Genomic DNA, 27,096 nt, shown 5'->3' on the forward strand with positions numbered 1-27,096 from the left:
GTGGAATCGCGGCGATCCCGCCCACATAGGAATGCATTGTTCCGCTTAATTCCCGCATATGGCTGTGCCCACCATGCGAAAAGTAAGCAGAACATATGCAGATGGTACCCAGGGGGTGGAGGAGACTGTCCTCCGGGCTGTGGGTACCATATCCCTGTAAAAAATAAAATTAAAAAAAAATCGGGTTATATTCACCTTCCGGCGTCCCGCGCAGCCTTCCCGGGCCTCAGCGATGCTCGCGTTCCCAGTAATGCCTTGCGAGACCTTTGATGACATCGCGGTCTCGCGATAATGTAGCGGTCCCTATTCCTCGCGAGACCGCGACGTCATCAAAGGTCTCGCAAGGCATTACTGGGAACGGGAGCATCGCTGAGGCCCGGGAAAGTGAATATAACACCATTTTTTTAAATTATTTTTAACATTATATCTTTTACCATTGATGCCGCATAGCAGGCCTCAATAGTAAAAAGTTGACCAACCTGTCAATCAGTTCTCCAAGCGAGGCTACAGATCGCTTGGAAAACGCTAGCATTCTGCAAGCTAATTACGCTTGCAAATCGCTAGTTTTTCCACGGGAAAATCGCAGAAATTTAAAATGTGATTTTCCCGCGGAATGGAATTCTCGCGTTAACTTCCGCGAGAGTTCCGCTATGTGTGCACAAAGCCTCAGTGATGGGGTTCTGGAGTAATGACAAGTCTGGAGAAAACAAAAGTTAGTACTGGAGGGCGCCACAAAATAGAGAGGGATATACTGGAGGTCTGTCAAAACACAAACATGAAAGTGTACAAAGAAAAAAGATACAGACCAAGCACACAGGGATCGGCGTGGATAATCAAATACTTTATTAGGTACAACAGACAACTGAAAAAACACCCACATAAAAACCATCCAAGTACTGTACGGCACAATCCTATAGGAAGCTGTACAATATTGGCACAATAAAGTGCATTTAGAGACAAGGAAATCCTGAATAAGCATGAAGTGATATTTTTAGTCAAGAAAAGTCCAATGAAAGCTAAAAGGACACCTAATTTCCACCTGGATAAAGGGAGGAAAACCCCGGATCTAACCCACCTCACAAGGTGTAAGTAGGCAAGGTGGTCCTGCCTAAAGAAAGTCACATGCAGAGGGCTGTAGAAATGCCCAACGCGTGTCGCCACCCTAATAGCTTTGTCAGGGGCCAGGCCGCAGTCTGGAGAAAACGTAATAGTGAGATGGTGAGGTTTTGATCAATGGTGGACTGGGCCCAAGAATAAAGTGGCAGAAGAACTTCTCTTCCTGGGCATTCATCGTGTACGAACCCAGGATCCGTAGAAAAATGCCCGCTCACTGCCCAATTCCTGCCTCCAAGGTGGCAATCACAGCTGGTGTACTTTACAGACTAAAGATCTTTGGACGGGCATGCGCACCCCTGCTCCATTCAGGATGGGGCGGCAGAGTACCAACCTCTGGATCATGGCAGACCCCCAGCAAATCAACCAGTTGTCCCCAATCCTATGAAAAGGGGATAGCTTGGAGTAATTCTGGGAATAACCCTTTCATGACCACAAGGGCAGGAAGCATGAGACACCAAGCAATCCGTCGAAAATGTGGCCATAGACATAAGGTAACTGTAAGGTGATATTTCGATTAATGAATAGTATAGACTTCTTTTTCAGGATCTCTGCTTGCTGTCACTGAGAAGAAAACTCACCCTAGCCATGTCCAACTGTGCATGGCTCATCCCCGCGTTTTGGAGCTCGGTCTCTCGCTGTGAAAGTGTCAGGCATCTATATAAATGAATCACATTCTCCAGATACTCTTCATCTGCTCATGGCCGTACCTCAGCCCCAGCTGATATCTAAGCCCCGTGGGTGGGTCCCGGTGTGTTCAGGATGTGGTTTGTGAGAGATGCACGAAGCTAAATACATAAAAGAGAAAGGACAATGGCAGCCAGGGGACACCGATGTAACGTGCATGGCAAGTTCTCATGCTGTCACTGAATGGCGACAGCCGTTGTTCTCATCTAGGTAACCTAACACCGTTACATTGTATCAATCTAGACAATATTCTGAACACATCAGAAATGTTTCCTCCTGCTCCTGTAGTTGCTACAATGTGTACGTGCAGATACTGGACCTGTACAAGGGGAGGATGTGCAGTACCCGGCCGCGGCCACTATACAGGGGCCGGCGCTGTGCAGCTCCTCAACTGAGCGCTTCCGGCCGCTGAGGACAGCTGATGGGCAGGGGGTGTCGGTGTCTCACCAACTCCACCGTTGACTTATCAGAGCATTAGGCCGTCAATGAAAACCCCATTAAAGGGCATCTGTCAGCCCAAACCAAGCGCATAGCCTTGTAAGGGATATTGCTACTAGAAAAATACAAAATAAAATCACATTTTTAGTGGTCTAATTGCCGCATCTGCTCTCCAAAAACTGAAATGTCATCAAACATACACGTTAGAATGCTTGGTGCACCCTGGATGTGGCCTGGGGGTCTCAGTGCTTCACTCCACCCATTGGTTTTGCATGACCCCGCCTACCTCACTGATGATTGACAGCTCTGGTTTGCCAAGAGTGAGCACTGGTGAATAGTGTCTCACATGACTAGACCATATGGCCGCTCCCTGGGTGGCTGCTGCCGTCACACACAAGCATTTCAGAGTAAAACATGCTGCAATAACGCCGCCAGCATCCAGTTCATGCCGCCTTTGTGTCGGGCACCATGAATCCCATATGTCAAGGTCCAGATCACCCATAATTCTGGTGCCTTGACCTCAGTGAACCTCCCCGAAGTGCGTCACATGCAGATTGTCACCGGATTTCTTGGTGTGGATATCGCCCCAGATTTTAAGCCTAAAAATCTCTCAGGATGTGTGCACACGCCCAGAATTCCTACAGATTTTATGCATTTTTGCTGCGTTTTTCAGCTAAAACGCTGCAAAAATGCATAAAATAAGCCATTGAATTCAAAGGAATTCCACACATGCTGTGCATTTTTCCGTGGCAAAATCGCATTGCGGAAAAATACGCAGCATTCTCATTCTTTATGCGGAATCGCGGGGATTCCGCACATATAGGAATGCATTGTTCCGCTTACTGTCTGCATGTGGCTGTGCTCACCATGCGCAAAGTAAGCAGAAATTGTGCGGATGGTACCCACGGTCCGGAAGAGAGGAGATTCTCCTCCAGGCTCTGGGTACCATATCCCTGTAAAAAATAGAATTAAAATAAAAAATGGTGATATTCTCACCTTCCGGCGTCCCCAGGCCTCAGCGATGCTCCCGGCAGGTCCCGTTCCCTGTGATGCCTTTCGACAATGCCCTTTGATGAAGTTGCAGTATCGTGAGACCACTATGTCATGAAAGGTCATTGTCGCTAGGCATCACTGGGAACGGGACTTGGCGGGAGCATCGCTGAGGCCTGGGAACGCTGCGGGGGACGCCAGAAGGTGAGAATATCAAGATTTTTTTTTTAAATTTGATATCTTTTTACTACTGATGCCGCATAGGCGGCCTCAATAGTAAAAAGTTGGTTACACTTGTCTAACACTATGTATGACGAGTGTGACCAACCTGTCAGTTTTCCAATCGATGCTACAGATCACTTGCAAAACGCTAGTTAAAAACGTGGGAAATACGCGGGAATTACAAATGCGAAATTCTAGCGTATTTCCCACGGCAGGGAGTTGTGGAATTCCTGCGGCAATTCCACAACGTGTGCATACAGCCTCAGACTGAGTAAATGGTGATTGATGAAGCCTCATCTCTGACATTTTGATGAATTTTCAAGTTGACTTTTGGGGCATATTCCATACAAAAATGTAACACACGCGACTGTAACAAGCCCCCTGCTGTAAGTAGTATTTGGATAGTCATCCAATGGCTGGTTTCACGGTGGAATTATTCTGTGATGAATAAAAGTGCACACGGCGGTATCTTTCCAGTAAAATAAGAAGACCATAATGGAAACCACTTACAGTCTATAGGGTCCTCACAGTGCCGTCAGCATTAGGTACACGGTCCGCCCGGACAGGGTTCAAATTTCTATTTTCCTCAACCTGCAGGTGTGACCAAGCCGCAAATCCGAAGCGTGCGGACCTGACGCTCGGAAGAATACATTCATATTTTGCTGTGGATTTGCTGGGGCTTCGCATAGCTGTCTGGAGGAGGAATTGCAGGGGCACCCATGGGTGGATTCGCAGCACGCCTATGGGTCCAGGGGGTGGATTCGCCGCGGATTTTCCCCTGCTACCTACCATGGCCTGCAGAACGGTTTCATATATCTGTGAGACACTAGTTGTGTTGGCAACATTTCGGCCCGACTCCTGGCTCACGGCACTTATAAAGCACTTATAAAGGCACTTATATATCTCCTATCCTTCTCCTGATCAGGGGGGGGGGATTTGACCACTGAGAACCCCCCCCCCATCTAAAAGGACTGGAAGTCAGACCTCGCACCCCCACTCCATTCATTGTCTATGGGTGAGAGTATGACGCGGGGTGGGGGCACATGTCGGTCCTACAGCCCTTTTATAAAGGGGGCTATGCCAAGCCACTATGGTCGGACCCCTCTGATCAGTGCTAACCCTTTAAATGCCAGTTTCTTAGGTCACTGACACCAAACGGAGATCGTAATAAGTAAACTTAAAAAGGCAGAACTTGTATAAACGCCGGCATATTCTGCACCTTACAAATGCAACAGATGGGACTACAACTCCCAGCATGTCTTGACCCCCATCCAAAAGCAGATGGAGGCAAGGGGGGGAATTCAATGCTTCTTTGCAGCTTTTGTAGGGAGTGGAGACTGGCGGGCAAGGCATGCTGGGACTTGTAGTCCCGCCGCAGTCACGTGACCGCCTCGGAGAGCCGTTTACTGTCGCTGTACCCGGGCAGGGAGGGAGGGGAAGCTGGCACTGGCAGCCTTTTGTTTTGGTCCAGGCAACGTGACAACAAGGGGGAAGGGGCAGGCCACACACAGCAGCAGGAGGAGGCAGCCACGGCCTGTTACCAGCTCCATCCACCTCCCCTCACTGCCGACACTTCAGGGCGGACCACCCACCACCTCTCCAACCCCAGACTGACAGGAAACCGAAGAAATAAAAGCTTAACACACCCTACCGGGTCAGCAAGAGTCCGCCGCCAACTCTACCCTCCGCTCCGCTCTCCTCTCAGGCGTTTCAAAATGGCGGCGTGCTGGAGGTGGATCACGTGACACGACATGACAGGTCAGGTGGGCCTCGGCCGTGACGTCACCGAGGGCTCGGCCGCGGGAGGGAAAGTGGAGGTGGGCGTGGCTTAAAAGAGGCGGGAAGCGGCGGCGGCAGCGCCTCACATACAGACACCTGTCTGCTCGTGCAGTGCGTGACCCAAAAAAATCCCAAAATGTCACCACAGGTACTCTGTCCATCATTACGATCACACAAGAGCCAAGTGTTAACCTACGCCTGTATCTGTCCCCAGCTGCTGTGTCTGACTACTTCAAAACCCCTTTATAGACGCGTTACCTCATAAAGAACCGTCAAAAGCGGCGCCATTTTTGCCCCTTTTGTGGCACGTATTACATAATCGTCACAGTATGGCCATTTTTGTGAGGGATTATCCCTATTTAATCCCTTCAGAATCACTTATGTAAAATAATAATAAAAAAAAAAATGCAAAATTTCAGTAAAAAAAATCACCAGAAAGTTCCAGTAACAAGATTTAGAACATAATGTGATCATTTCTGCGCCGTGTCTTAGTCCTGTTGTTGTATATCTCCATCCTCATCCATTTTTTGTGAGGAATTGTCCATATTTCGTCCTTCCGAAACACATACTGACAGAAAAATTGTAAAAAAAATGGAAATATGGCCCAAATTTCAGTCAATTGATGCGACATGGTTAATAGAGTCAAGTTTTAGGACATAGAACAATCTCCGCGCCATGATTTAGTCCTGTGGTTTTATATTCCCGTCCTCGTCCATTTTTTTTTTTGAGAGGAAATGTCCATATTTCGTCCTTCCAAAGCACAAATATTAATAACCTGACTAAAAAATGCTTAAAAAAATGCAAATATGCCCCAAATTTTAATCAAATAAGCCATTAAAGTCAAGTTTTAATGCGTACAATAATAATTTCCGTGCCATGATTTAGTTCTGTCGTTCTTGAACCGTCGTCCTCGTCTGTACAAATGTCAGGAATTCTCCATTTTTAGTCCTTTTGGGGCACAAAAATTAAAAACCTGTAGTTAAAAAAAATACCACAAAAATGTCCAAAATTTCAGCTAAAAAAAAAAAAAGTCTACTTGGCCACTTCAAGTCAAGTCCTAGACCGAATACATCAATAATTTACTATCGTTGTATCGTCCATAATCAGATGTGGATATGTTCGTGGTATTTATACATGACTACCATGACGCTATTATTTTTTTTTAATTTTTCACCCTCTTTTTGTATTTTTTTTATGAGAGAGCGTTGCATCATTCTCAGCCGACCGACGGCTTTGCAAAGCTTTTATATGCATACAAAAAATAAATATTAAAAATGTAGTTTATTTAAATAGAAAAGTAAAAAAAAAAAATATAAAATAAATATGGTTTTAATTAAAAAAAAGTAATAAAAAATAAAATAAGCTAAATTTAAGTAATAAAAAAATGAAAAAATAAAATAATATAAATAAATGCTTGAAAAAAAAAATAAATATTGGTTTAATTCAGAAAGAAAATAAAAAAACATAAAAATAAAATAAATACTGCTTTAGTTTAAGTAAAAAATAAATAAGAGAAGCTTTAATTTGATTAAAAATAAATGAATAAATGCTATGAATAAAAAATACAGAATACAAGTATTAAATATTGCTTTAATTAAAATAAACAAAATAAATGATTGGTTTAAGTAAAAAAATGAATAAATGCTTTGAATGGAATAAAAATAGTTTTTAATTTTATTTTATTTTCTCTGCAGCTAGGCCATCATCTACAATAAAGCCACAGAATGAAAGAAAAATTAAATTTGATGGAAATTTCAGCGCTTTCCCTGATTAAATTTTGATGGAGACTGAAGACCCTACTCTACCCCCCCACCCCAAAAAAAGCGAGTGTCTGATATAACCTGACTGACATTCGGTATAATTATTAGTATTTAATTACGGGATTTTTGTGAGTGACACATCAGTGGAGCGAACGGGGGTAATTATTCGGTCGTGAGTGACAATTTTTTAAAAATGTATGCTTGTCACTGACAATGATGGACATTTGCTAGGCGGGGGAATCGAAAGCTGCCACGGTTTGTTGGCCGACGTGACTGACGTTAAGGGTTTTTTACGTCGAAAAGCTGAAACCATAATGAATCGGTTATCATATTTATGAGTGACAATCTTAACAATGCATCGGGGTCCCGGCGTGGACATGAGTGATACCATTTAGATGTAAAAGTGAGATTCGGGGCTGCTATAATAGGTCTGCATAGCTTGCACTTTATTCCCGGCTGTCATGCACAGCAAGCATTCTTCATTAAATGTCATGAGATGGCAGCTCTGACAGCGGGGAAAAGTAAATGTGGCCTAAAGGTGCGCTTCAAGACAATATGCATAATATATTTCACCATACCTTCGTCTTTTTTTTTTAATATATTAAAAAAAAAGTAATTTGCGCTGCATGGTAATTTTACATGTCCTGCCAAACAATTCTCAACATTTGCTAGAAATTTTTTAAGGGCTCCCCCAGCTCCGTAAAAACACCATTAGGAAAGTCAGTTCCTGACTACAAAAAAAAAAATAAAATAAAAATCCTTAACTATTAAAATCCACGAAAGGTGTACAAATGCCTCTACTGCGTAGCAGCGGGAAAACACGCTGCGTGCTTGGAAAGTGAAAGCGGGAAGTTAGAAGCGATACCATAAAGATCCTCCGGGAAGTTCAGACGTTGCGAAAGCCTTCTAACTATATATAGGAAAAAAATATATACTTTTTTTTACGGGGGTTGGGCCTGGAAAATATCGCTACATCCAGCTCTTTCCTGCATGCCAATTTTCTCATGCAAGCAAGAGGTAAAAGAATATATTTTAGACAGGGAAGTTACCTAAAAACTAGTTACATTTTCTATTACGGTATATAATTTCAGTTTTTTTTACTCTACTAAAAATATATGAATATATTAAAAAAAAAAATATATGGAAAATCTTACAGAAAGAAATCAAGGCCTTCTGCATAGGTGTCTGTAAATCAGGTTTTGAAAAATGTAAAACTGTAGCCGGGATATCACTTACAATTTCAGGATTGGAGACACTTACATGGATTATTTTGGATATTTCTCCATAAATTTGGTTTTACTTCCATGGTTGAATTATGGTTTAAAGATTTTTTTTTGTATATTTTTCAAATATTTTTTCAAATATTTTTTTTTTATATACTTTTTTAGTTTTTCTACTTATTTAAAAAATGTATATCACAGATACAACCATAGTTGGCAGTAAAAAAAAAAAAGGGGGGGGTATAGTCAATTATGTTTGCTGGCTATGAGTTAGGAAGGTAAAAGCGGGATTTGAGAAGCGCTGTCTTATAGGTCTTCCACCAAATTCAGTTGTTCTGAAGAGATAGAGATATACACATACATACCTGTTCTTTGTTTTGTCCCACGCTGTAATCCATGTCTGGGGAATAAACAGTTTTCAACCTGGACGGTGCCAAAACTGTTAAATTTTTATGGGGCCTGAAAATTATCTCTAGGGCCAGCTGCTGGCTGCATCCCAATTATCACGCGCAAGCAAGAGGTAAATTATTTTTTTTAGGTATGGAAATTATATTAAAATGCATATTTTTTAAATATAAAGAAAGTAAAGTTTCAGAAAAATACAGTATATATTTCCTAAATATAAAAATATTAAAACCATAATTTATACATGGAAGTTAAAATACCGTATATTCTGATTTTGGCGAAATATAAAAAAAGAATTCCTGAAATTGTAAGGCTTAATTTTACTATATGCAAAGACGGTTTACTAACATCTATGCAAAGGGCCTGAAACTGAACTTTTCTGAAAATATTTTAGTTTTTTTTTTCCATATTTTAGGTTATTTTTAGTGGAGTGGAAGAAACATAACATAATAAAAAATGTAACCATTGCTAAGACGACCATGGTTGGCAGTAAAAGAAGTGCGTATTTTTACACACTGAATTTTTTAATTATTTTTTCCCCAATTTTTTATGTAATTTTTAATTCATTAAAAAATAATCTAACATAAAAGAAAATGTAACTATTGTAGAGATGTCCATAGAAGTGTTTAATTAGCTAGGTAACTACGGATCATGATGGATATTGTGGTCCAGGGTTTATCATTTTTTAATTAATATAACTTTTTCCTAGTTGATTCTAGATTCATAATATACTGTGTAATATCATTGTAATATGTGTTGTTGTTTTTTTTTTTTTGTTTTTTTTTTACAGTATTAGGAGAGCTGACTTGGTTACAGAAGTGAAAATGAAGAACCAATTAAGGTCACCAGAACCACAGCTGAATACTGAATCAGGTCTGTTATATAGCACCCTTCTTATTTACCATATGTGTATTACCACCTTTTCTTACAGATTAAATAAAATGTTCCACAGCATTTGATATTGGATGGAAAAGTATTTTGCCATCGCTCCTACTGGAAAATGTAGTGCAGCTTTTAGGCCCCCCAACAGCAGCGTGTTGCATGCACATAGAATATAACAGCCATAGGGACATCATGTCTTCATGCACTGGGCCATGGCTGTCGTAATGTTATACATGTCTGATTTGGAAATTCTACAATTTTGGTGCTGGAGAAAATATTTTCTACACAGTACTAAGTTTCCAAACCCATCCTATCTAGGAACAGATTAGCTAATAAATTTACACAACCCTGGAATACAGATGTGGCAGCGGGACTGGAGCCTTGCAAAAGACCTTCTACCTGCCTGAATCCCCAACTCCTCGGCCAGCTAATCAAATTGGAGTTGCCGGCTGATAGGAAGCAGTTCATAGGGTTCACATCCAGCAGACATGGAGTATTGACATGACCACTGGACTAGGGTCCTGAGAAATTATTCTATAATCTCTACTAAATATATAGTATGTAGCTAGTAATAAATCTGTTGCTATAGTCACATTGCGGCAGACATTTCTGTGACTGAAGGTACATGGATTTCTGAAAACCATATAACACTATGTTCATACAGATTTTTTTTTTTATCCAGTTTTTGGTCCGGATTCTGTGCCAAAGTCTTCTTCAGGCTACATTCCCACAATGAGCTCTTGATGTGTTTTTAATATTGTAGATTTTCTGCACCCATTAAGTAAAATAGAAATAAATAATACAAAATAATAATAATAGGTTACTTGCATTTTTTTTAGAAAGTAAGAAGCGTATAAAAACCCTCCAAAAACTCATCGTGGGAACGTAGACTTAAAAAGGGCTACAAATCCACTTGCAACAAGCCTCCCAATCAAAAAGGAAACCACACCTATAGTGGCAAATGTTGTGTAAATCACGGCAAAGCACACATTTCTGTAACAGTTTTTATTGTGTACAAGGGTTTTTTTTGCTATGTTTTTGTCTTGAGAACACAGCAAAACACACACCCTATTGCAACACTCCATATTAACTACAGTGGCCCGTAAAAGTTTGGACACCCCTGGTCAAATCTACTGTTATTGTTAATAGTTAAGCAAGTTTAAGATTAAATGATCTCTAAAAGGGCTACAGTTAAAGAGGACACATTTCTTTGTGTTTTAGACAAAAAATATATATGTCATTTTATACATGTTAAAAATTGTAAAAAGGAAAAAAGTTTGGCATCCTTGGAGATGTGTGCGCTCAGATAACTTTGACCAAGGTTTCAGACCTTAATTACACTGTTAGGGTTATGGCTTGTTCACCATCATCGTTAGGAAAGGCCAGGTGATACAAATTTCCCAGCCTTATAAAAACTCAGCCTCCTCTATCCTTGTGTGAAAAACAGCATCCATGGGTTCTTCTAAGCAGCTGCGTAGCACTCTGAAAATGAAAATGGTGGCGGCCACAAAGCAAGAGGAGGCTATAAGAAGATAGCAAAGTGTTTTCAAGCTGCCCTTTCCTCAGTTCAAAATGTAATTAAGAAATGGCAATTAACAGGAACAGTAGAGGTCAAAGTAAGGTCTGGAAGACCAAGCAACATTTCAGCGAGAGCTGTTCGTAGGATTGCTAGAGAGTCAAATCAAAACCCCCTCTTGACCACAAAAGACCTTCAGAAAGATTTAGCAGACTGTGGAATTGTGGTACAATGTTCTACTGTTCAGAGACACCTGCACAAATATAGCATGGAAGAGTCATCAGAAGAAAGCCTCTCCTGCGTCCTCACCATATAATTCAGCATCTGAAGTATGCAAAAGAACATCTAAACAAGACGTATGCATTTTGGAAACTAGTCCAGTGGATCAATTAAGTAAAATAGAACACTTTGGCCACAATGATCAAAGGTATGTGTGGTGGAAAAAGGGCACAGAATTTCAGGAAAAGAAAATCTCGCCAACCATTAACCACTTTACCCCTGAAAGTGGTTTGCAAGTTAATGACCGGGCCATTTTTTACAATTCTGGCCACTGTCACTTTATGCGGTTATAACTCTGGAACGCTTCAATGGATCCTTTTGATTCTGAGAATATTTTTTTGTGACATATTATACTTCATGATAGTGGTAACATTTCTTCAATATGACTTGCATTTACTTGTGAAAAAAAACTGAAATTTGGCAAAAACTTTGAAAATTTTGCACTTTTCAAACTTTGAATTTTCATGCCCTTAAATCAGAGATTTCACACAAAATAGTTAATAAATAACATTTCCCACATGTCTACTTTACATCAGCACAATTTTGGAACCAAATTTGTTTTGTTAGGAAGTTATAAGGGTTAAAAGTTGTCCAGCGATTTTTCAAGCAAAATTTACAAAACCATTTTTATGGACCACATCACATTTGAAGTAACTTTGAGAGGTCTATATGACAGAAAATACCCAATAGTGACACCATTCTAAAAACTGCACCCCTCAAAGTTCTCAAAACCACATTCAAGAAGTTTATTAACCCTTCATGTGCTTCACAGGAATTTTTGGAATATGGAGAAAAAGAAATAAACATGATGTTTTTTCACAAAAAAATTACTTCAGATCCAAAATTTTTAATTTTGACAAGGCTAACAGGAAAACATGGACCTCAAAATTTGTTGTGTAATTTCTCCTTAGCATGCAGATACCCTATATGAGGGAATAAACGACTGTTTGGATGCACAGCAGAGATCGGAAGGGAAGCAGCGACATTTGACTTTTTGAATGCAAAATTGCGGGAACATTTGTCGGACGCCATGTCGCATCTGGAGAGCCCCTGATGTGCCTAAACAGTGAAAATCCCCCACAATTGACACCACTTTGGAAACTAGACCCCTCAGGGAACTGGTTTAGATGTGTGGTGCGCACATTGAATCCCCAGGTGCTTCACATAAGTATATAACGTTGAGCCGTGAAAATTACATTAAGAAAAAAAAAAAATCATTTTCCCCACAAATATGTAATTAGCCCCAAATGTTGCATTGTCATGAGGGTAACAAGAGAAATTGGACCATACAATTTGTAGTGCAATTTATCCGGAGTACGTCGATACCCCATATGAGGGAGAAAACTACTGTTTGGGCGCATGGCGGGGCTCGGAAGGGAAGAAGCTTCATTTGACTTACTCTGTCGCCTAATTGGGGGACACAGAACCGTGGGTGTTATGCTGCTGTCCACTAGGAGGCGACACTATGCATAATCTGAAAAATATTAACTTTGGCTCCTCCTCTGCAGTACACACCCCTGGACGGCGTCAGCCTTCTCCAGTTTTTGCTTAGTGTCGCAAGGAGGCACACCTAAGATTTTTTTTTAATCCGTTTTTTCCTTGATTTTTTTCAACGGACTACAGATGAAGAAAAGCGGGTCTCCAGCGAGACTTCCGGCATGGCTCCCTCCTCTGTCCCCTATTAAGGGGTACCCGGTTGAGGTCGAGATGGCTCTTCCTAATGTCGCTCCTTCCCCAGTCCCTCGGGTACTGGTTCGAAGTCGAGATCCCCCTCCTTCCCAAGTTCCGTTGGGCACTGGGTTGAGGTCGAGGATAGGATAAAGCCCCCTGACGGTGACAGCAGCACCCTCCCTAATCCCCCTCTGGGGGCATTAGCTTGAGACACCGCAGGTAGGGCCTGTACCAGGCACCATTCGGCCACTTACAAGTCCAGGGACCCCAGCTCAGCTGCGGGCTCCTGATGGGACTGGGGGAGGTGCAGGCAGGCATGGCACTTGTCAGAGACAGGGCTCCCAGCGCCCCTGTCTCTGCGGCAGCACCAGCTGCATAGCGCCTCAAAGGGACCCCCAACAGGGCCCAGGTTGCGCTCATGACCCCACCGCTAGCCTACCGTTCAATCCGGGGGGGTCTGGTTTGAATCCGACCCCCCCGGACAACCACGCCGTCCTGGAGCCCTTCTGGGCATGAGGTATCAAATTTAGGCCGCGGCTTCAGCCTAGCCGAAGTCGCCGCCTTATTCCCGCCCCCCGGATGACGAAAACGACACTCTGCAGTGTCATAGGGGCGGATCGAGACAGGAAGGGCGCGCTTTTACATAGCTCCGCGCTCCCTGTTCAGATCTCCGCCCCCTTCCCCCTCCACTTCAGAATTCCGGTGGCCATCTTGCTGCACCTGAAGACATAGCTGAAGGCAGCACAGCGGTCTCTGGGGGGCACAGGACTGGAATTTATCGGCGCTGGACCTAGGGGGCGCACCAGTGGGGTAAGATCACAGCTGGGTTCTTTGTACTCAGCTGTGAGTTCATATAACCTATAACGCTCCCCTATTCCTTTTCTTCTGCGAAGATACCCCTGTAGGGCCTCTGCTAATCAGCCTCTAAGCACTATGTCGGGCTCAAGGAAAAGGACCAGGCAAGACAACTTTTATGCAGTCTGCACAGCCTGCAAGGCCACTCTCCCCAGCGGCAGCACATACCCGCACTGCCGGGACTGTACCCAAAACACAGGATCAGAACCCCAAGAAGTCCCTACCAACATTTCTGTGACCGCTACTGCGCCGGAATGGGCGACTCAGATGTCGTAGTCTATGACACAGTCTATAGATAACCTGACCTCCTCACTACTGCAGGCTCTGCAGGGTCATGTCTCGGCTATGAACGTTACCCAGCAAAGGGACATTCGGTCTCAGGGACAGGCCGCTTCCGACAGTTTGAGATGTAAGCGGACCCACAGGTCGCGTTCATCTGCGTCCTCACATAGCACTAGGTCGTCCCCCTCCAGGGACAGAAACAGTGGCTCCAGGTCACTGAGACCGTCCCCTGATAGAGAAAGACAATGCGGATCTCCACAACGATCCCAGACCACAGACCACCTCCGCCCTAGTTCGCCCGCTAGGGAGCTCCTTAGCGATGCGCAAGACTCAGAGGGCATATGTGACCAACTCAGATAATGAAACAGAGAACACTCTGGTCCCTTGTCCCCCTAGCAATACGGCGCTAGTTGAGGATATAATCTCTTCCATCCTTCGGGTGCTGGACATTTCTGATCCAACCCCGGAAGCACCAGAACGCAAGATTTCCTTCGAAAGTGTTCAGAAACCATCTCAGGTCTTCCATAATCACCCGGAATTTAAAAAAATACTTTCTAAGCATTTTTCGCAGCCTGAGAAAAAATTCGCCAATCGCAAATTCTTGGAAGCAAAGTACCCCTTCCCACAGAAGGACACTAAGGATTGGACAGATCCGCCTGAAGTGGACCCCCCAGTCTCTAGGCTGGCAGCACAAACACTTCTCTCACAGCCGGACAGCTCAAAACTGAAGGACACAGCAGACAGACAGGTAGAACGCATGGCTCGTTCAATCTTCGAAGCAGCCGGTGCCTCTCTGGCTCCCACATTTGCTTCAGTTTGGGCAGCCAAGGCCATTATGGCCTGCGCTAATTTTTTGCAACAGGGCCTCCAAGCTTCAAACCCTCAGCTGGCGGACCAGGCGGTGCAAATTGCAGTAGTGGCAGATTACATGGTCCATGCAGCGTTGGATTCTGCAAGAGGGGTAGCGGGAATAGCATCAAACGCCATCAAAATCCGGCGTATTCTCTGGCTGAGAGAATGGAAGGCGGATGCGGCCTCAAAAAAGTCCCTAACAAATCTCCCGTACTTCAGTGGACATCTTTTCGGTGAAAAGCTGGATACAATGATATCCAATGCTACCGGGGGTAAAAGTACTTCTCTCCCTCAACTAAAACCAAAATGCACGTTTAAAAGACGTAATCAATATCGTTTCCGATCCTTTTGGAGTTCTTCAGGCTGGTCCATCTCGCGCCCAGCACAAAATCGTAACCGCTCCCCCCGCAGAGACAACACAAGGGCGGCACAGAGGCCGGACAGGAACTGGCAGTCAAAAGCAAGCCAGGCAAAATCCAAAGGAGGAAAAGCTCAGACTTTCCCCTCATCATGACTCATGCCCTCCGGAAGACACCCCACTTGTAGGCGGACGACTGCTACTCTTTCAGCAGGTCTGGCTGCCTATTACAGAAGACAAGTGGGTCAAGGAAATAGTGTCTTCAGGATACAAGATCGAGTTTACTACCAGCCCACCGCACAGGTTCTCTCTGTTCCCCCAAAACCTCCACTCAAAGCTCGAGCCTTCCATCAAGCGGTTTCTTCTCTCCTGCAAGCAGGAGTCATAGTATCGGTTCCAGCAGACGAGCTCTTCCGAGGGTTCTACTCCAATCTGTTCATGGTGCCCAAGAAGGGAGGCAGCGTCCGACCCATACTAGACCTCAATCAACTTAACAAGTATGTTCGAGTTCGTCACTTTCGCATGGAATCCCTCCGGTCAATCGTTGCGTCCATGGACAAAGGAGAATATCTCGCCTCCATAGACATACAGGACGCATACCTGCATATACCGATTGCTCCCGCCCATCAGAGATTTCTCAGATTCGCAAATTCGCAAATAACCATTACCAGTTTGTGGCCCTCCCGTTCGGTCTCGCCACGGCTCCCAGAACATTTACAAAGGTCATGGCAGCTACCATGGACGTTCTACACTCCAGAGGCATAGTAGTCGTTCCATACCTGGACGTCCTTCTCATCAAGGCCCCCACCCTCAAGGACTGCGAGGTCAACGTCTCAATCACAAACGACACTCTGAGTCGCCTGGGCTGGTTAGTCAACTTACAAAACTCATTGACTACCCCGAGTCAGTCTCTGACCTTCCTGGGGATGCTATTCGACACCACCAGGGGTCTGGTGATCCTCCCCAGGGACAAGGCACTGGCCCTCCGTTTGGGAGTTCGCACTCTCCTCCGCATGTCCCCCCCGATCTCTCCGGTATGCCATGAGAGTACTTGGCAGGATGGCAGCAGCAATGGAGGCGGTACCATTTGCCCAGTTTCACCTCAGACCCCTTCAACTGGCTATCCTCAAGTCCTGGGACAGGAATCCGTTCTTCCTCGACAGGGAGTTCCGGTTATCATCAAAAACCAGGAGGTCCCTGCACTGGTGGCTCAAGCCAACCTCGCTTGCAAGGGGAAAATCCTTTCTCTCCGGTCAGTGGAAGGTTTTGACCACCGACGCAAGCCTTACGGGTTGGGGCGCGGTGCACCTACATCACAGAGCGCAAGGCAAGTGATCACCAATGGAAGCGACCATGCCCATCAACATCCTGGAAATCCGGGCCATCTTCCTGGCATTGAAAGCCTTTCATCACTTGCTAGCAGACTCTCATATCAGAGTACAGTCGGACAATGCCACGGTGGTGGTATACGTGAACCATCAAGGCGGGACCCGCAGCATCCAGGCGATGAACGAAGTAACACGTATCCTACACTGGGCGGAGGATGCGAGGTCGGTACTCTCTGCGGTCCACATTATCATAGAATCATAGAATCATAGAATCGTAGAGTTGGAAGGGACCTCCTGGGCCATCTGGTCCAACCCCCTGCTCAAAGCAGGATTCGCTAAATCATCCCAGTCAGATGTCTGTCCAGCCTCTGTTTGAAGACTTCCATTGAAGGAGAACTCACCACTTCTCGTGGCAGCCTGTTCCACTCATTGATCACTCTGTCAAAAAGTTTTTTCTAATATCTAATCTGTGTCTCTTCCCATTCAGTTTCATCCCATTGCTTCTAGTCTTTCCTTGTGCAAATGAGAATAAAGTTGATCCTTCTACAATGTGACAGCCCTTTAGATATTTGTAGACAGCTATTAAGTCTCCTCTCAGTCTTCTCTTTTGCAAACTAAACATTCCCAAATCCTGCAACCTTTCCTCATAAGACAGGGTTTGCAGACCGGTCACCATTCTGGTCGCTCTTTTCTGAACTTGCTCCAGTTTGTTGATGTCTTTTTTAAAATGTGGTGCCCAAAACTGGACACAATATTCCAGATGAGGTCTGACCAAAGAGGAGTAGAGGGAAATAATGACTTCACGTGATCTAGACTGTATGCTTCTGTTAATACATCCTAGAATTGCATTTGCCTTTTTTGCTGCTGCATCACACTGTTGACTCATATTCAGTCTGTGATCTATTAGTATACCCAAGTCTTTTTCACATGTGCTGTCACTTAGCCCTATTCCTCCCATTCTATATATGCTTTTTTCATTTTTATTGCCCAGATGTAGTACTTTGCATTTCTCCCTGTTAAAAACCATTCTGTTAGTTGCTGCCCACTTCTCCAGTTTATTTAAATCTTTTTGAATCCTCTCTCTCTCTTCTCTAGTATTAGCTATCCCTCCTAGCTTTGTGTCATCAGCAAATTTAATCAGTTTACCCTCAATTCCTTCATCTAAATCATTGATAAAGATGTTGAACAATACAGGGCCCAGGACAGAGCCCTGTGGTACCCCACATTCCGGGTGTGGAAAACTGGGAAGCCGACTATTTCAGCAGAGAAGGAATGGACTCGGGGGGAGTGGTCTCTCCATCCTGAAGTTTTTCGTAAGATCTGCCATCGCTGGGGGACCCCGGACGTGAATCTGATGGCATCCCATTTCAATGCCAAGGTTCCCAATTTCATGGCCAGGACGCGCGATCTGCGGTCGCTCGGAGCAGATGCCCTGGTTCAGGACTGGACCCAGTTCCAGCTTCTGTACATTTTTCCACCCCTCCCCCTGATCTCCAGAGTCCTGAGGAAGATCAAACAAGAGGGAGTTCCCACCATCCTGATCGCTCCAGACTGGCCCAGGCGTACATGGTACGCCGACGTCGTGCAACTCATAGCAGACGCTCCCTGGCGTCTCCCCACATGTCCCGACCTTCTGTCACAAGGCCCGTTCTTGCACCAGAACTCAGGGGCTCTCAATTTGACGGCGTGGCCTTTGAGACCTGGGTTCTAACCCAGGCAGGACTCTCAACGAACGTCATTAGAACCAAGATTTATTACCGTACCTGGAGAGCTTTCTTCACCTGGTGCGAATCTCACGGCCAGATTCCACTCCCTTATTCCCTCCCAAAAGTCCTTGGCTTTCTCCAATCAGGCCTGGACGCCAGGCTATCCCCGGGCTCGCTTAAGAGCCAGGTGTCAGCACTTTCAGTGCTCTTTCTGAGGCGTATTGCTAACAAGCCGCAAGTGAAGACTTTTCTCCAAGGGGTTTCCCGATTGGTTCCCCCCTACAAACATCCATTGGAGACGTCTGACCTCAACCTGGTCTTGACAGCATTGCAGACAGCTCCTTTCGAACCCCTTAAGGAGGTCTCACTCCGCCTCCTATCACAGAAGGTGGTTTTTCTGGTGGCAATCACCTCGCTACGCAGGGTGTCCGAACTTTCAGCACTTTCCTGCAGGCAACCCTTCCTGGCTTTCCATCAGGACAAGGTGGTTCTCCGTACAGTCCCATCCTTTCTTCCGAAGGTTGTGTCCAGCTTCCACCTCAATGAGGAAATCTCACTACCATCTCTTTACCTGGTTCCCGTTCATAGAGTGGAGAAGGCTCTGCATACGCTTGACCTTGTCAGGGCATTGCGTATTTACGTGTCTAGGACTGCTCCCTTCCGGAAGTCTGATTCACTTTTCCTTCTTCCAGAAGGCGTTCGCAAGGGCCTACCGGCTTCCAAGGCCACCCTTGCTAGGTGGAGCAAGTCCACCATACAAGAGGCTTACCGCCTTAACAATTCTCCTCTTCCGGCCGGTATCACGGCACACTCTACGCGGGCGGTAGGGGCCTCTTGGGCCATTCGGCATCAAGCCTCGGCACATCAAGTGTGTAAGGCAGCCACTTGGACTAGCCTGCACACATTTACAAAACACTATAGAGTGCATACCCAGTCCTCAGCGGATGCGAGCCTGGGTAGACGGGTCCTGCAGGCGGCAGTACCCCAAATCTAGGGGACTGTCAGCACAATATTCGTCCACTGCTTCCCACCCAGGGACTGCTTTGGGACGTCCCATGGTTCTGTGTCCCCCAATTAAAGGCTAAGAGAAAGAGATTTTACGGTGAGTACACAAAAATCTTTTTTTTTTTATGTTAAATTTTCTGGACTCATTAGCGAACATCATGTCCCGGTCGACGAGCCCCTGATGTGCCTAAACAGCGTAAACCCCCCCACAAGTAGCCCCATTTTTGAAACTAGTCCCCTTAAGGAATGTATTTAGATGTCTGGTGAGCATTTTGAACCCTCAGGTGCTTCGCAGACGTTTATAACGTTGAGTTGTGAAAATAATGAAATCACATTTTCCCAACAAAAATGTTATTTTGTCCTCAAATTTTGCATTTTCATAAGGGTAACTGGAGAAAGTGCACCATACAATTTGCTGTGCAATTTCTTACACTGATACCCCATATGTGGGATAATACTACTTTTGAGGCACAGTGCAAAGCTAAAGAAGGGACAAGGTGCCACATTGGAGTTCAAATTTTGCTGGAATGGTATGAGGGTGCCATGTCAAATTGGCAGAGCCCTTAAGGTGCCAAAACAGAAACCCCCATATGTGAACTAATTTTACAATTTACACTCCCGAAAGAATTCATCCAGGGGTGCAGTGATCATATTGACATAAAATTCTGTGAGGCACATGTGCTACCATTGTGCGAAGAAAGAATGAATTACATTTTTACCACTAAAATGTTGTTTTAGCACCAAGTTTTAATTTTTCTAAGGGCTAATAGGACATTTTTTTTTTTACAACAAACTGAGGTCCATTTATTCTGGAGTGTGCCAATACCCTACTTGTAATCGAGAAATATTTTTCAGGCACAGTGCAAATCTCAGAAGGCAAGGAGCACCAGATTTTACTGTTATGGTTTGCAGGTGCCATGATCCACTGGGAAAGCACATGAGGTGCCAGAACAGTAGAACTCATTTTAAAGTGACCTCATTTTAAAGACTACACCTCTCAATGAATTCACCTAGGGGTTCAGTGATCATATTGACACCACAGGTGTGTCACAGCATTTTATACCATTGGGCAGTGAAGAAAAAATAACTACATTTTTAACATCAAAATCTTGTTTTATCCCCACATTTTACATTTTCACACAAGAAGTGGGTACAAAATGGCACCAAAATATGTCCAAGAATTTCTACTGAACGTGGCAATACCCCATATGTGGCTGTATAGTACTACTTAGCCATACGGAGAGACTCGGGAGGAACGGAGCGCTGTTTGCCTCCTGGAGCGCAGATTTTCCTAGAACAGTTTGCGGACTCCATATACAGAGACCCTGATCGCTAGAAAAGCAGAATTCCCCCCTCAAATGACCCCATTTTGGAAATTATACCCCTTTGTGAATTTATCTACAGGTGTGAAGTGGCAGTGGGCTTCATACAGTCTGATCAGAATGTTAAACTAAGAACCTCATGTTCAGTTGTATATATTTTTGCATATCGGCATTAGATCAATGTATGATTTTTGAAGGTGCTGTCCATTCTCTTTCAGCATATTACATGATCTCTCCTCTCCTTTTTCAGATGTGCACTCCTCCCATTTGGCACCAGCGATTTTAAATTAGGAGGAGACTGCAAAGAAAGGGGTCTAGCCTATTTTTGCTCTCACTGGAGAGCTTGAGGAAGGTGAGTTTCAATGCTCCTTTCATTTGGTGCTGTGTGGCGGCCATTGTTGCTGTGATTTTGTGCTGGTGGGGCAGTGCGGTCTGGAGTCATGGGGACTCAGTCTTGCAGCATGGGCGCTATGGGGCACCAGGCCGGATGCCCTGCCGCTGCATTGTTGCTGCGGTGGTGGTCTGCGCAAGGCTCCACTCCGTTAAGGTGATAGGGACCCACTAAGAGGTTCGCCGTAAAGTGGCAGTGAGCTTCATACAGTTTGATCAGAATGTTAAACTAGGGATCTCGTGTTCAGTTATGGTATATATTTTTGTCTAGCAGCATTAGACCAATGTATGATTTTTGGAAGTGCTGTCTATTCTCTTTTTCAGAATTTTCCTAGAACAGTTTTCAGGCTCCATATACAGAGTCCCTAATTGCTAGAAGAGCATAATCCCTACTCAAGTGACCCCATTTTGGAAATTATACCCCTTTGGGAATTTAACTACAGGTGTAGTGCCGATTTTGACTCTATGGGTATTTTCCAGAAACAAGCAGCAATGAATGTTGTTGTGTGAAAATTGCAAACTGCCATTGTTGTGACCAGTACGTTGCAGTCACCAATATGTTATGCCCAGCCTGTGCTTCTGGAGACATGCACCTGTAAGTTAGACGGGCTCTCATCACTTCAGAAATGTCAAACGTGGACGCGATATGCGTTTTAGGTACACCATGGGGCTCAGAAGGGAAAGGGCATTTGGATTTGGGAGAGGAGAATTTGCTGAATTTCTTTTCGCAGGTGAGGAGTCATTTTGCTTTTCCAGAGCCTTTGTGCTACCAGTAATGTGGAAGCCACCTATATTTCTGTTAACAGATGACAGACCTGAGTGGGGACTTGCTTTTTTATTGTATTGAGTTGAAGCTTTTATTGGAAACATTTTACATAAGGTTTGGGATCACATTTATCCAGGTCTCTACGCTAGCACTTACTTTGGGGTTTCCATCAAACTCTGAGTGACGTGATTCAGATGAAACCCCGAGGGATCCATTCACAATGAGGCAGAAGAGTTACTCTGGACTTCTTCTGGCCTCTGTTCAGAAGTGCACAAAACTGTGGCCGACGGAACGTTTATGCAATCCTAAAAATACAAACACCGCTGGATCACAGGTCAGACGGCGTCCACAGTTCCTCCATCTGCCTCATTATAGGGAATCATCTGTCGAGGGTTCCATCTGAATCACGTATTTCAAAGATTTACATAGAAACCCCAGTGTAAGTGCTCAACGCAGAGCACAAGATACATGAGCTCGGCTTACTGCCCTCTTTGGGAGGCAGAATAAAAAAAAAAATCAGCAGATGAAGAAATGGATTTATTTTTTACGCCATTTCTCGTGCGGTATATGTGATTAGGCGACTTTATTCTTCGGGAAGGTGCAATTACAGCGATAACAGATTTATATCAGGTTTTTACATTTGGCTGCTGTCACACACTAAGAGACGCTTTTTAGTTAAAAAAAAAACTAGCATCACCATATTTTGAGAGCTACAATTTTTCCATATTTTTGCCCACAGAGTCAAGCGAGGTCTTTTTTTTTTTGCAGGACAAGCTGACGTTTTTATTAGTACCATTTTTAGACACATGACATTTTTTGATCGCTTTCTATTCCAATTGTTGGAAGGCAGAATGAACAAAAAACAGCAATTCAGGAATTATTTTATTCTTGAAGGTGTTCGTCATTGCACGTGGTAAAATTGGTAAGGCAGCTTCATTCTTCGGGTCAGAGCGTTTACAGCGATACATTATTTTTTTATGTTTTGGAGCTTTTACACAAACTATTTTATTGAAAAAATAATTATTTTTTCTTTGGTTTATTATGAGAGTTATAACTTGTTTATTTTTCCACTGATGGAGCTGTATGGCGGTTTGTATTTTTTGCGTGACAAAATGACGTTTTCAGCGGTACCATGTTTACTTATATCCTTTATCATGTGTTAGTCCACTTTTTGTTCACTAGTATGATGATAAAACATTGTTCTTTTTTTAATTTTTATGGTGTTCACTGAAGTGGTTAACTAGTGGGACACTTTTATAGGTCAGGTAGTTACGGACATGGCGAGACCAAATGTGTACTGTTTTTTTTTCCAGACAAATTTATTGGTACAATATCTTGACTTTCTTCTATTTTTTTTAGGTTGTGTGTGTGTGTATATATATATATATATATATATATATATATATATATATATATATATATATATATGTATGTTGCTGAACATGCTCTGAGAATGATCTAAAAATTTTACTAGCTCTGGTGACCCGGATTTCATCGTGGTCGCCATGGCAACAATTGGAACCCCTAGTCACTCCACGAGATGTCCGATCCTAGGGCAGAGGGGCATTCATCCCTGTGCCTGATCCTGGAATGCTGCAATCGCTTCGATCGCAGCGTTTAGGGGGATAAAGTGCTGAGAGCGGTGCGGGACCACTCCTGTCACTGAGTGCCACGTGTCAACTGTCAGAATCGGCTGACACCAGGCGGCGATCGCAGGGTGTGTGGATGTATTGTTACTGCAAATGTCGGAAAGAAGATAAGCATGATGGTGGATCAATCATATTTTGGGGTTGTATTGCAGCCAGTGGCACGGGGAATATTTCACAGGTAGAGGGAAGAATGGATTAAATGAAATTTCAACAAATCATTGATGCAAACATAACACCATCTGTAAAAAAGCTGGTTGAAAAGAGGAAGAGGATGGCTGCTACACATGGAGAAACACACATCACAATCCACAATAGACGACCTCAAAAAGGTGCAAACTTAAGGTTTCACATTGGCCCTCACCTTCCCCTGATCTGATAATCACTGAAAATCTTTGGCTAGACCTCAAAAGAGCAGAGGATGCAAGACGACCCAGGAATCTCACAGAGCTTGAGGAATTCTCCAAGAAAGAATGGATGAAAATCTCTCAAAAAAGAATTGAAAGACTATTGTCAGGTGTTTACAAGCTGTGATACTTGCCAAAAGGGGGAGGTGCTTCTAGGTACTAAGCATGCAGGGTGCCCAAACATTTTGCATTGGTCCATTATTTTCCTTGTAATTTTTAAAATGCCAAAAAAATTACAGTTTTTTGTGTGTGTGAATATACTGCGACAATAGACTAATTATTTTCGTAGCCCATATTGTTATAAAAGACCGAAATAAATGATATTCTTAGTACAAGGTGCATAAAAAGCCTCCCAAAAGTATATATCCTATTTCAAGGCCTAAAAAGAAGCAAGAGAATCCCATCCTCTAGATAATATATAAAGTGCAAATGCATAAATAAAGGGAAGTCTCATGTAGTGGAGCAATATTTGTGCAACAATGAATAAAACTTATACAAAGATAGAAGTTTCCAGACAAACGTTGTCTATTAAGGAGTTAAATTCCATAGCTCAAAGACATAAATATAATGCTCAAATGCTGTGCTACTACTGCCCAAAAGTATCTCATAGTAAGGTACCTGAGACTATAGTCCCTAATAGGAAAAAAAATTGCTACAACAACAGTGCAAGGAAATAAATATGTTAAATAGAAAGGTCTGTACCTAATACCTAATGGAAGCAAACCCTTTGTTTACATTATATCATCGCTCTAAGGGCTTGTGCAGATAACCATATTTTCAGTCTGAATGTAATCTGACAACACATCGGACCAATGTCATTCTTTGGGGTGTTGCACATGTCTGATTTGTTTTCCTTGGACGGTGGAAAAAAATTTCGGCATGGCCAAATTTGATCTGATGTTTGGATCGCACTTGGCCATGCAAGTGAATGACTCCATGGATAATCGGACCACACCCTGATGACATGAGTGCAGTCCAAATTTTCACGCATGGAGAAGATGAAGAATTTTTTTCCCCGCATCGTCTCCTCATCCGAGAAAATCACACTTTGATCAGAGTGCGGTTAGCCTAATCGGCCCGATTTTTTCAGATGAGAGAAAATATGTTAATGTGACCCTAGCTTAAGCTAAGTTCACATGACCGTATATTCGGTCTGAGTGCACCTAAAAACTGACATCACACAGAGAGCACCGGGACCGATGTTATTAATTTAGAGTGTTCAGTTGTGCGTGTTTTTTTTCACAGACCGACTCTACGCGTGAAAAAAGCGCAGCATGCACTGGTTTCTTCAGTATGTCAAATAAAACTGGCCTATTACAGTCAATGGCTCTTAAAAAAAAAAAAAAATCAGACCCCATATATACTTCATACGTAAGTTAATTGAGATGAAGACTGAACAGTTTTTCAAGATAGAAGTTGTTTTTTTTTTGTTTGTTTGTTTTTTGACATGCTTGTGTGAACTTAGGCTAAGAACCTACACCAAGACCTACAGGTTACACTTGAGCATCAACACAGGCGTGACGGGAGACGTACCACAGTATTAAAATAAAAAATCCACTACTGACCTGGTAAAACATTTCCTGCAGCTAATTTAAAGGGGAGTGTCAGGAATAATTGTTGTTTGTCCATAGACATGCAGATTTAACAAAGAAGCACAGCTCACACTTCATGTCCAGCGCTGTCTTTCTGGCGCTGCTCGGTTCATTGTTGCAGCGGTCACATGCACTGTAGTCGCGATGTAACGGCTGCACCAGGTCAACAATGTCCGGCACAGTGACGGTAGCGCTGGAAAGGGAGTTTGATATTTTCTAGGCAAATAAAAGTTAATTCCTGACAAACCCTTTAATTTCTTAAACTCTCGGCCAACCCTTTTAACTACAGTCTCACCTGAATCTTCTGGTATTGTATGGAGTTCGTCTGATCATGACCTTAGACCAATAAATGACTAAAGTTCATGTGGGTAGAGAACTCTGGATAAACACACAGGATGTTCATCAGGTAAGTGATGAATATTCTGTTATTTAGGCTATTTACTAGTTTGAGCTTTTTTTTTTTTTTTACAGATTTCAAAAAATTAATAGATCTCATAATAGCACTGTTTATTATACCCTTATCGTGTTCATTTTTTTTTTTTATTTGTGCAGAGTACATACATAAAAATATATAGACTTGCTAAATTTTGTGTTGATAAATGCACAATTACAATTCAGGAGCAGAAAGATACAGAAATGGCACTCCTCAATTAATATTGTCAATATGGAGGAAAGACGAAGGGACAAAAATAAACCAGCACTGACCTTGAGATGGCAGCAGAATTACATTAAACCCTTACCTCCCCTGTCCATAGCACACAGCCGATTAAAATGTGCCACGGATGGAAGCAAAAAAAAATAATGATTGTTGTTATTTTATTACTGTTTATTCAGTCAATAAAATGAATTCAGAATGACATTCGCACTGTATACAATTCTTATTAGTTATTAGGTATGTTATAAAATTCACACTTAACCCACTGTCTTTTGAACCGGGTTTTATTGCAAGAGACAATGCAGAGCATGATGATGCCCATAACGTCCACTAATCCATTGCAACCTTTTGATACACGCTCTATGCCATATTCATATAAATGATTATTAACATAAACTAATAACATGCTCAATATGCTCACATTTGCTTAACCAGGGCAGTTCCACACACACAGATAGGAAGTCCTAAGCGCTCTGCAGGCAATATAGTATTCTTCATAAATAGTGAAATAAACCTACAGTAATCACTGGCGCTGAATTTGCTCTGCATTCTAAATGAAACAATATTTTTATTACCTCCATAGACATAAAATAAGCTTACGTTTAACGAAATCCGGTTAGATTTTTATTTGGATCTATGGGGTCGACATAAAAAAAATTGCAGTGTTTTACATCCCATGCAGTGCTATATAGCCATAATACAAGTTTTATTATATTTTTATCAGCAGTTTGTTACAGAGCACAAATATAGTTAAACATCAGCAATAAAATGAATAGTGTTCAAAATGTTCTGTAATCCTGGCAGAGATGCTCTCTGGGCAAATATTCCCTGTTGGGCGTCTAATGTTTAAGGTTTCTTAATCCAAGGTAGATTTTTCATTTTACCTGTATATACAATTAAGAGAAATATAGGGACTGGTATGAAAGAAATAAAATAACATGTTCTCACGTGTGTATAAATACAAATGTGA

General features: G+C 43.2%; 1 protein-coding gene and 1 long non-coding RNA gene across 5 annotated transcripts in view; both read right to left on the reverse strand.

Annotated features, from left to right (window-relative positions):
• ZNF507 (zinc finger protein 507) overlaps positions 1-5,241 on the reverse strand; it is a 26,540-nt gene extending 21,299 nt beyond the window's left edge. The window contains exon 1 of one of the 4 annotated variants that reach the window (XM_073554999.1): positions 5,102-5,241. The gene's annotated coding sequence lies outside the window, so the exon portion shown is untranslated. Of the gene's footprint in view, positions 1-3,960; positions 4,114-4,239; positions 4,365-5,096 lie in introns of those variants that run through there. The other 3 variants (XM_073555000.1, XM_073555001.1, XM_073555002.1) reach the window with 3 other exon arrangements.
• A 21,151-nt stretch (positions 5,242-26,392) lies between these two features.
• Positions 26,393-27,096, reverse strand: part of LOC141058787 (uncharacterized) — a 62,303-nt gene continuing 61,599 nt past the window's right edge. Inside the window, exon 3 of the long non-coding RNA XR_012222297.1 lies at positions 26,393-27,010. This is a non-coding gene — a long non-coding RNA (uncharacterized lncRNA). The remainder of the gene's footprint in view (positions 27,011-27,096) is intronic.

This window comes from Dendrobates tinctorius, unplaced genomic scaffold (assembly GCF_039654945.1).
Source record: "Dendrobates tinctorius isolate UK_male_01 unplaced genomic scaffold, ASM3965494v1 ptg000214l, whole genome shotgun sequence".
NCBI lineage: Eukaryota > Metazoa > Chordata > Amphibia > Anura > Dendrobatidae > Dendrobates > Dendrobates tinctorius.